Source organism: Phascolarctos cinereus, unplaced genomic scaffold, assembly GCF_003287225.1.
Source record: "Phascolarctos cinereus isolate Bilbo 61053 unplaced genomic scaffold, phaCin_HiC Scaffold_9;HRSCAF=440, whole genome shotgun sequence".
NCBI classification, from domain to species: Eukaryota; Metazoa; Chordata; class Mammalia; order Diprotodontia; family Phascolarctidae; genus Phascolarctos; species Phascolarctos cinereus.
In genome coordinates this window covers 76,241,156-76,250,588 of record NW_027556402.1, presented here as the reverse complement: position 1 = coordinate 76,250,588, position 9,433 = coordinate 76,241,156, and the positions used below count along the sequence as shown (strand labels likewise).

The window sequence follows — 9,433 nt, the reverse complement described above, 5'->3', positions numbered from 1 at the left end:
ACATATGGCATGCATTAGTTGGTGGACTTGTTTTGCCACGTTCTACTGTTTTACAAGCAAGAGGCACACCAAGAAGTCATATCTCATTGTCTCCAGCCTCGCCATGTATTTCTTGCCAGCGTCAGAGAGAGTGGTGATAACTTGGATGGAATCAGAGCATTGGCTGTCCGGGGGGGGGGGGAAGTAAACCTCGTTTTTGGGATGGATCCTTTATTTTTCACTTAGTAAATATTTGTTGAATTGGAGACACTAGGGAATCCATATTAGTGAGTAGTCATAGAATCCTAGACTTAGAGCCTGAGGAATGCCATCTTAGAGGCCATCTAGCCCAGCCTCTTGTTTTGTAAATGAGGAAACAGACCAAGGGAAGTGTCTTGCTCCAGGTCAGGCAGTACTAAATGGCAGCAGTGGGATTGAACCTAGGTCCTCTGTACGTGCCGCTTCTACGTGCCTTTTGGCTGAAACACAGTCTGTGAAACATCATAAAATGAGGCTGGGGAGTTAGGTCAAAGCCATATTAAAGGCCTGGAATGTCAGACTAAAGAATTTGTATCATTCAACAGGCATCAGGGAGACATGGAAATTTACTGAACACAGAAGTGATATGATCAGTTAAGGATGGATTATAGAGACTAGACCCTAGAGTCAGGGAGACTAGTTAGGCTATAATAATAGCTGACATTTATGTAGCACCTTTTAAAATTTGCAAAGGATTTGACATGTCTAACCTCTCTGGAGACTCGCATCAACCCCATGCATGACGTAGGGACCATATAAATATTGTTATCTCCATTTTTACAGATGAGGAAACAGAGAGGATGTGGCTAATGGACAAGCTAATGTGTCCCAAGGCAGGATTAGAACCAGATAAGCATTTGAATATTGTAGTAGAATACTTATCTTAGAGCAAGAAAAATCTGAGTTCAAATCCTACTATAGGCTCTTGCTAGCTATGTGATCCTGGGTAAATTACTTAACCTCTCTCCATCTCAGTTTCCTCATCTGTGAAGAATAGCTCCTGTATCACAGAGTTCCTGCAGTGATCAAATGAGGTAATGTGTATGAAGTGTCTTGCAAACCTTAAAAATGTAGATAAATGTTAGCTATCATTATGGTTTTTCTGGGTTCCAAGTCCACTACTCTTATCTGCCACACCCCAGGGAAGAGGTGTTGAGCTCCTGAATGAGCTCATCTGAATGAGGGTACAATAGCAGAAGTGTGAAGTATCTGGCCCTTGCTAGATAGAGTGAATGAAGATTCAACCTGATACGTAACTGATTGAATATGGGAAGAGAGGCAAGAGTGAAGAATGACTTCTAGGTTTGGAGTTCCTGTGCCTGGGTTGGGGGTAGTGGTTGGAGATCATCCTAATAGCTCACCTTTCTGGAGCACTCTTAAGATTTACAGAGTATTCCTATCCCAACAACTATGTGAGGCAGATAGTATAAGTGTTCTTACCTCCATTGTACAGCTCTCTACAGAATTCCTCCTTATGTCATAACAGTTACTAGGTACTGAGATGCTGTGTTAGCATGGCACAAACTCTGGCAGGTCCTACTGAGCTAGAAAGACTGCCCTGCCTGTAATGGACTTGATGGCTGTCAACTGAGGAATCAGCTTGGTAAGTGCAGAGGGGCTTGTTATGAGCTGCACTATTGGGTAATAGGTTTTTGGTCACAGCAACTCAATGCTATCTACTAAGTCAGAGAGGGATTGTAGTCTTCTTCTTTGATACAGAAAATGCCCCCACTGGTGAAATTGTTGATCCTTGAAATAGGGCAATGTTTTAGAGATAAGAAAACTATGATTTGAGGTTTTTTTGGGGGGTGGGGCAAGTGACTTGTTAATTAATGGTTAGAATTATTAGGAGTAATTGGGAATAGTGACAGTTGTTAGGAATGAAGATGATAGATCCACAAGGATCATGAATTCAAAACTAAAAAGGACCTTAGACATCATGGATTTGTAGATCTTGAGTTGGAAGGCACATAAGGGACCATCCAGTCCAACACCCCACTTTTTTCTAAAATGAAACTTGGGCCCAGGGAAAATCATGCCTTGGCAATATCAGAGGTAGGATTTAAACCTAGGTTCACTTGCCCAGACCCAGGCGTCTGTACCATATTGCCTTCCATTATTACAGATGAGGAAACTGAGGCCCAGAGAGGTGAAATAATTTGTCCAAGGTCACGCAGAGAGTATAGGAAGGAACAGAGACAGAATTTAAACCCAGGTCCTTTGAATATAGTATTACACTATAATCTTCACACTCACTCCCACCCACCCACAAATCTGGGACTGAAGTTCAGGGAAGAAACCTTGGAAATATTCACACTTTGTATTTTTCTAGATGTAGGATAAGCTGTAGAAGAATATCCATATGCTTTCTTAGTTGTAAGAGAGGGTTCTGTTGGGGGTGGGAAGTGGGGGAAAGAACTGACAGTGATATTAAAGGAACCCTGATAGGACAGCTTAAAAAAAATTTCAGACATGTTAACCTTTACAGTGTCTCAAGCAGCATTCAGTTCAAGATTTACATTGAAATTCACTTGGTCTGAGCAGAACTTTCTCAAACCTGGATATATGGAAAGAGCCTCATTTGTAGAGGGAAGGAGGATGCCTCTCTAATTCAGGGTTCATTTGATGTGTGTAAACACTAAGAAGCATGAACTGTTAATTTCTGGAACTCGTATTATGTGCCAAATTAGTGCACAGAGTTAAAATGACATTTTGTACTGACACAGTTTTCCACCTGACTTCCCGTTACCTCAAAACCTCCCTTAGGAAGTGGTGTTTCTTCACTCTGCAACCCAACCGTTTTTAGTGTTTGCTTTCAACCTGATGCAGATGTTTATCTTCCTCTGGGAGATGTGCCCTGTAAGGATAGTTAGCCTCATTATATGATTAGCATAGCTTCCTCCTACAATAAAAGCTGGCTTATTTGGCATTCGATCAACATGAAATCTTTATTAACCAGCACTTGCATACTTATCAGTGTGATAATAATGCTTGTCTGGCACATAGAAAATACTTAAATGCCTGTTGACTGAATGACTGGTTCTAGTAATCAATTGACAAACATCACTTGAGAACCCAGCAGAACAAGGTATTGAGCAGGGGTACAAAGAGGTCCTTTCCCTTGAGAAGTTTACATTTTTTTACTTTTTCCTTATGCCCCTTTCTTTCTATCGCTGCTTATCCCAAGAAAAGGGACATGATTGGCCAATCTATGTACAGGCATGTCCACCAGATTGTAATGTGGAAAGCAGCCAGGAGGAAATCATGCCTGTTACCTTACCTCATGTACCTACCTATGTCTGCAATACCTAAGCTCTAAGAGAAGGTGACTTGAGAAAGGTATGGGCAGGAATAAGGCAGACCCAGAGAGCCTAGCCATGGGCTCCTCACAATGATTCTGTAGTACATGCTTGCTAGCTCTATTATGTTTTTCAAGGAGAACTAGCTAGACATACCCAGTCCCAAATCTTGAACAAAGAAAGAATGACTGATGGTGACAACAAGGATAGTTCTCAATCTAACTGAGGCTAAGCTCATTGAATGCTCTCCCATTCTTACCCCCCAAATAAAAGGAAAAGAATCAGAAAGCATTTTCTTCTGTCCATTTGCAAGAAGACAAATAGTGAACACTTTTCTGGGCACCAAAGGGATATTATTTCTACTTAGTACACCTTAAGGTAATGTAGAAGAAAAGTATTGCCTTGGAAAGTTTTCTGAACCTGTAAGTGCTTTTTCTTTGAATTAATAGATAGGATCCCAGGTTTAGAGCTGTCAGGGAACTCAAAGTCATCTACTCTGAAATCTGCCCCCTTCCATTTTACAGATTGGGAAACTGAGGTCCAGAGAGGAAAAATAATTTGCTTGAGGTCATGCAGGTAGTATGGAGCAGGTCTTCTAACTTTAATTCTCCTTTCACTGTGCCCTGGGAGGAAGTTAGTCATTTTCTTGTAGTCCTTCATTTAGTCAGTCATTCTCTTGAGGAAAGTAGGTGGTGAAGTAGATAGGACTCTGGGCCTAGAGTGAGGAAGACCTGAGTTCAAATTTGGCCTCAGATACTTACTAGCTATGTGACCCTAGGCATGGCACTCACTCTCTGTTGCCTCAGTTTCCTTGACTATAAAATGGGGAAAATAATAGCGCTTTCCTCTCAGTGTTGTGAGGATCAAATGAGATGATATTTGTAAAATGCTCAGCACGGTGACTGGCACATAGTAGGTGCTTAATAAATGCTTGTTCCCACCCTCTTCCTCTTGCCTCAATCACAAATGTCAGCTCAGAAATGATCCCTAGGAGCCGGGAAAATTGCTATGCTATTTTGGCTGTCCTCTATAGTTGGTAATGGAATGGTGGAGAGTGTGAAGGAAGGCAGTGCTGGGAAAGTCAAGAACTAGAGTAATAACAATAATAGTTAACATTTATATAGCACCTACCATGTGCGAGGCACTGTGCTAAGCATTTTAAAAATATTATCTTGGTTGATTCTCACAACAGCCCCGGGAGGAAGGTGCTATTGTTATTCCCAGGAAACTGAGGCAGACAAAAGTTAAGCGACTTGTCCAGGTTCACACAGCTAATAAATGTCTGAGGTCAGATTTGGATTCACATCTTCTTCACTCCAGGCCTAGAACTCAACCCTCACAGTGATCATCTGGGAAAGCAATTCCTGTGAAGAAGGGACCAGTCGTCACTACCAGTCATCAATCAAATGCCAAACGGACAAGCCAGCCTAGCTGCAGCTGAGACACAGGAAGCAGTGTGTGCTAGGCAAACAGAACCACCACCACCATCCTCCCTTAGACCCAGATGTAGATAGCCTAGGACCCTGAACTCCAGAGCCTATGGAAAAGCAACACATCTAGCCCAGTACTTATAGCCACCATCCTGGGAAATGGCCCCTGTGGATTTGCAGCCTGGAAATTGCTCCTTCAGGTGCTACAGCCTCAGCTACAGAAGACCCAGGAAAGAGATTTCTTGCCACTGAAGTCCTTGGCATTGTCAAATGGTTCAATACCAGAAATGAATAGGATTTTGTCAGTGGAAAGAAGAAGCATTATCATCTGCTTTGCTGCTACCCTCTAAGAACCACGGGACTTTTCCATCTGACTTGCTGCTGAAACATTCTAGATGGGTCACCTGCCCCAACCCCAGCCCCCATTAGAATATGATTTCCTTGAAAGCAGAGACTGTCTTTGCCATAAGTGCTCTGCTTATAGTAAGCACTTAATAAATGCTTTGTTTTTTCATTCATCGAGGTAAGACCATCTGAGTCAATAACCAAATGAGCAGTTAGAAAATATAGTCCCCAGAGGTCAAGGCCCAGTAATGGGTCGTTATCCCAGCAGGTGGTACTGAGGCCCTAGAGATCAAATTGAAGCGATAGGTTAGAAAATATCAGATAACCTTTGAAAATGAGATCGCATTTGTCTCAAGGAAGAAACTTATTATATGCTTCCTACCCAAGCAAGCAGTAATCTCAAGGTATGGTCAGTCTAGAGCCTACGAGTGGGATGAAGTGAATTATGTTAGAGAAGAGATAAAGACTAGAATGGAGATTGCAAAGCCCCAAAATAAGGTTACTTACTGATCTGAGTGAAAATGCTATTTTCCTCTCATACTCAGACAACTATTGTTAAAGACATTGGTAGGCTCTGCAGGAAAGGTATTCAGATACCTTGCCAACATATAGTGGTGATATAGCCCAGTGGTGTCAAAGCCCGAGGGCTGCCTATGGATTTAGAAAACCACAAATTAACATTACCAATATTTTATTTATTTGCTCAAACATTTCTCAATTACATTTTAATCTGGTTTGGGGCCACACCAGAGAGTTTTGCCATTGTAGGAAGGCTGAATTATTGTATAATCCTTGAGTTTGACACCTTGGGTGTGACTGAGCTTTAATTCCTGTTTCTCTGTCTCTCTCCCCCCCTCTTCTCTCTCTCTCTCCCTCCCTCCCTTTCTTCCTCTCTTTCTTTCTTCCTTCCTTTCTTTCTTTCTTTTTTTCTTTCTTTCTTTCTTTCTTTCTTTCTTTCTTTCTTTCTTTCTTTCTTTCTTTCTTTCTTTCTTCATGGAGTATGGGAGCGAGAAAAGTTAAATACTTGATAACTTTAAAAAAATCTTAAAGTACCACATAAATGTTAGTTATTAACCTACCCAGTATTCCATCACCGACAGAGGTAGTTAAGGGTTGTGTTGTGGAAATGCAAACCAATAATAATAGAACATTCCAGCAACCAAAAGGTTGGGAATTATTGTCCTGAATGATAGGAACCCAGTTAACATACCCATTTATATAAACCTTCTGTGTCTTGGGAGAACTGGCTGTCTGCCCAGCATTAATCCAAGTAGAACGGTAATGGCTATTGTGTGGGCTGTGAGTTGTTCAGTTGTCTAAGACTTAGGTGGAGAAACTTGCAGCTGTCAGCACCCACCTGCAACAGACGTTGTTCCTACTTCTATCAGATACATGCTCCCCTGTCTTGCCCTGTTATAGTTAGTCAAGGAAGAGCAACCTCTATGAGAGGCATGTAATCTCTGGTAGGAGCAGTGAATGACTGGCTTTAGAAGAGATGGGGCAGTGAGATGCAATAGAGGGTTTGAATCTCTCATACAACTTAATACCTGTGTAATCTCTGCTAAATCACTTAAGCAACAGTGCTTGTTAAGCACTTATAGGCCAGGAGCTATTAGGGGATGGTAATAGAAAGATAAAAATGAAATAATTCTTGCCCTCATGGAGCTTGTGATCTATTGGTGAAAATAACACACAAATAAATATAAAACATAAGCAATGTTAAGGTAAGATAATTTTGGCAGGGTAGAGAGGGAGAGGCACTAACAGCTAGGAGGAGTGCTTTGAAGGAAGCTAGAGATTCTAAGACGGGGTTGAGGAAGGAGTGGATTCCAGGCATGTTCAAAGATGTTAGGATGAGAGATGGAATATAATGTGTGGAAACAGCAAGTAGGCTGGTTTGGGGCTAAACCAAAGAGTGTAGGAAGTGGAGTATTGTATAATAAATCTGAAAAGGTAGTCTGGAACCCTATTGGGAAGGGCTTTAAATACCATTCTATAGTTCATCTTTGAGGCAGTAAGAAGTCATTAGTGACTTGGTTAGGCCTGTGTTTTAGGAATGTCATCTTGGTAGTTGTGTAAGATTGGATTGGATTGGGTCAACATTCAGGAAAGGAAAACTAAGTAGGAGGATGATGCAAGAGTCCATATGAAGAGCCATGAGTCCCAAACTAGGGTAGTGTCCAGGTGAATCAGGAGACAGGGATGGATGTGAGAGATGTTACAGAAGCAGAACTGACAAAACTTGGATTGTGGGGAACTAGATGGACAAAAATGGGATGATGTATGATTGGATATGTGGGATAAGGAAGAGCAAGGAGTTGAGGATGCTTCTGAGGTTGGAAACTTGGGTAGCTGGAAGGATGGTGATACTCTGAAATGGAAATAGGGAAATTAGAAGGGGTATGCTTGGTGGGGAAAAAAATGAGTTCTGTTTTAGATATGTTGAATTTGATATAACTATAGGACATCCAACTGGAAATGTCCCATATTCAGTTAATGATGTAGGATTGGACTTCAGAAGAGATACCACAGCTGGATTTATAGATCTGGTAGTTATAGATAACCAGTCCTAGCCCAGGCCATGCTACATAGCTCATCTAGCCACCTGCCCCAGCCATCTTGCCGTGTGTGGAATTCACAGGTGCTTCCTCTTTTCACTTATTGCTCTGGGCATGGTAATCAAATCAATACTATCACTATTTTTGGAAAGGTCACATCAATCAATAGTACTATGAAATAACTCAGGATCCCTCTGTGTCCTCAAACCAAAATTCCCTTCCCTGGTCACTGCTCCCTCAAATATGTCATGTCCCCTATTAGAATATTTTAGGTTCCTTGAGGGCAGGGACTATCCCATTTTGCATTTGTATCTCTAGCATTTGGCACAGTGCCTGGCACAAAGTAAGTGGTTAATAAATGTTTATTGACTAACTGAGACTGGTTTGTGTAAATGTGAAGTCTATAGGAGCTGTAGTAGCAAATAACAGGAGTTCTATATTCTCTTTCTCTCCCCTTTCCCTTCCTTCTCATCCCTAGGACCCTGAGAGAAGCAGTGTGCTTGTGGCTATGGCTGCTTCCCTGTCTGGGAAACCCTTTCCTAAATAGGCTAGCGTGAGGACAAGTTGTAGGTCAGGCCAAAGAGAGAGAAGGGTGGAGGATGGAGGATAGAGGGTGACTGTCACGTTATAGGCAGCCTTAGAATAAGAAAGAAGTTGGTGCTGCCTTCCTGCTCCACAGGTCATTTGTCCTGCATTCCTGATTTTGGTAACAGGTAGAAGTCCAGGTGCTAGTAATCCTGGGAAGCTGATAGAAGAAGCAACTTAATCACAAAGAGCAGAGGCAGCTGTTATGCTCCAGTTAGAGAATTTCTTTTAAGCAAACCAACCAGGACAGAAAAGATGAGTCAAAGGCAAGAGAAAGAGAGGCCTTTCAGGGGCTGGAACTCAAGAAGGTTGACTGCCAAGTTAGGATAGGAGGCCTGAAGGCCAGAAGAGATTTTTTTTTGGAGGACAGATATGGAGGAGTCTTCCTCATCTCAGGAGCCTAGGAAACAAGAACAGGATTTCTAGGCCTCTGTCCAAAGAGTCTAAAATGAGACAGACAACTAACTGTAAGTCCCTTATAGCCTACAAACCCAGGAGAGCGTATGTGTGTGTGTGTGTGTGTGTGTGTGTGTGTGTGTGTGGTGCATTTATTAAGCACTTACTAGGTACAAGGCACTGTAAGAGTGGAAGCGTTGAAAAGAAGCCAGGAATCTGTCAAATGCCTGGATTTTCTTAACATGAAACTAAGGGTTGGGAAAATAGATTTTTATCAGGGCTCCCTCTTTAGCAGCCTACTCAACTCCATTGGCTAAAAACCCAGAGCTTCATCTAACATCCAGTCCAAGCAAGGTTATGCCACCAGAAGACAAGCCTTGGAAGCTCAACTCAACGAGTGGGAGGGAGGGAGAACAAATAAAGTAGGTATGGCCTAGTTCCATGTGTATTTTCATCTAGGAAGATGATGACCTGTTTAGGTCTCCACATACAGAGACCTTCCCCTCTTTTATCAAATGAGATAATAATTATAAAGCACTTAGCAGAGTGCCTGGCACATAGTAAATGCTCTAGAAATGTTAGTTATTATTATTATTATTAATTATTATAATTATTATTGTAACCTCAAGGAGAGCTTGTAAAACCTTACCAGAAAGAGAATGTGTTGTTTTCTGGGAGAGAGTCAATGGGGAAAGAAAATTTGAGTCCTCTCCAGCAGGCAAATCTAGGGTGGTGGCAGCGGGGACCACAAGGGGAGGCAGTGATATATCCCTGGGCTTTGAAACTTGGAAAACGGCTTGTG

The 9,433-nt window shown here is 41.9% G+C and overlaps 1 long non-coding RNA gene across 1 annotated transcript; it reads left to right on the top strand.

Moving 5' to 3' along the window:
- The first annotated feature begins 214 nt into the window (after positions 1-214).
- LOC144455230 (uncharacterized) lies at positions 215-5,263 on the top strand. Its single transcript, XR_013483945.1, has 2 exons — positions 215-1,621; positions 4,638-5,263. It is a non-coding gene; the product is annotated as an uncharacterized LOC144455230 (long non-coding RNA).
- The last annotated feature ends 4,170 nt before the right edge of the window (positions 5,264-9,433 follow it).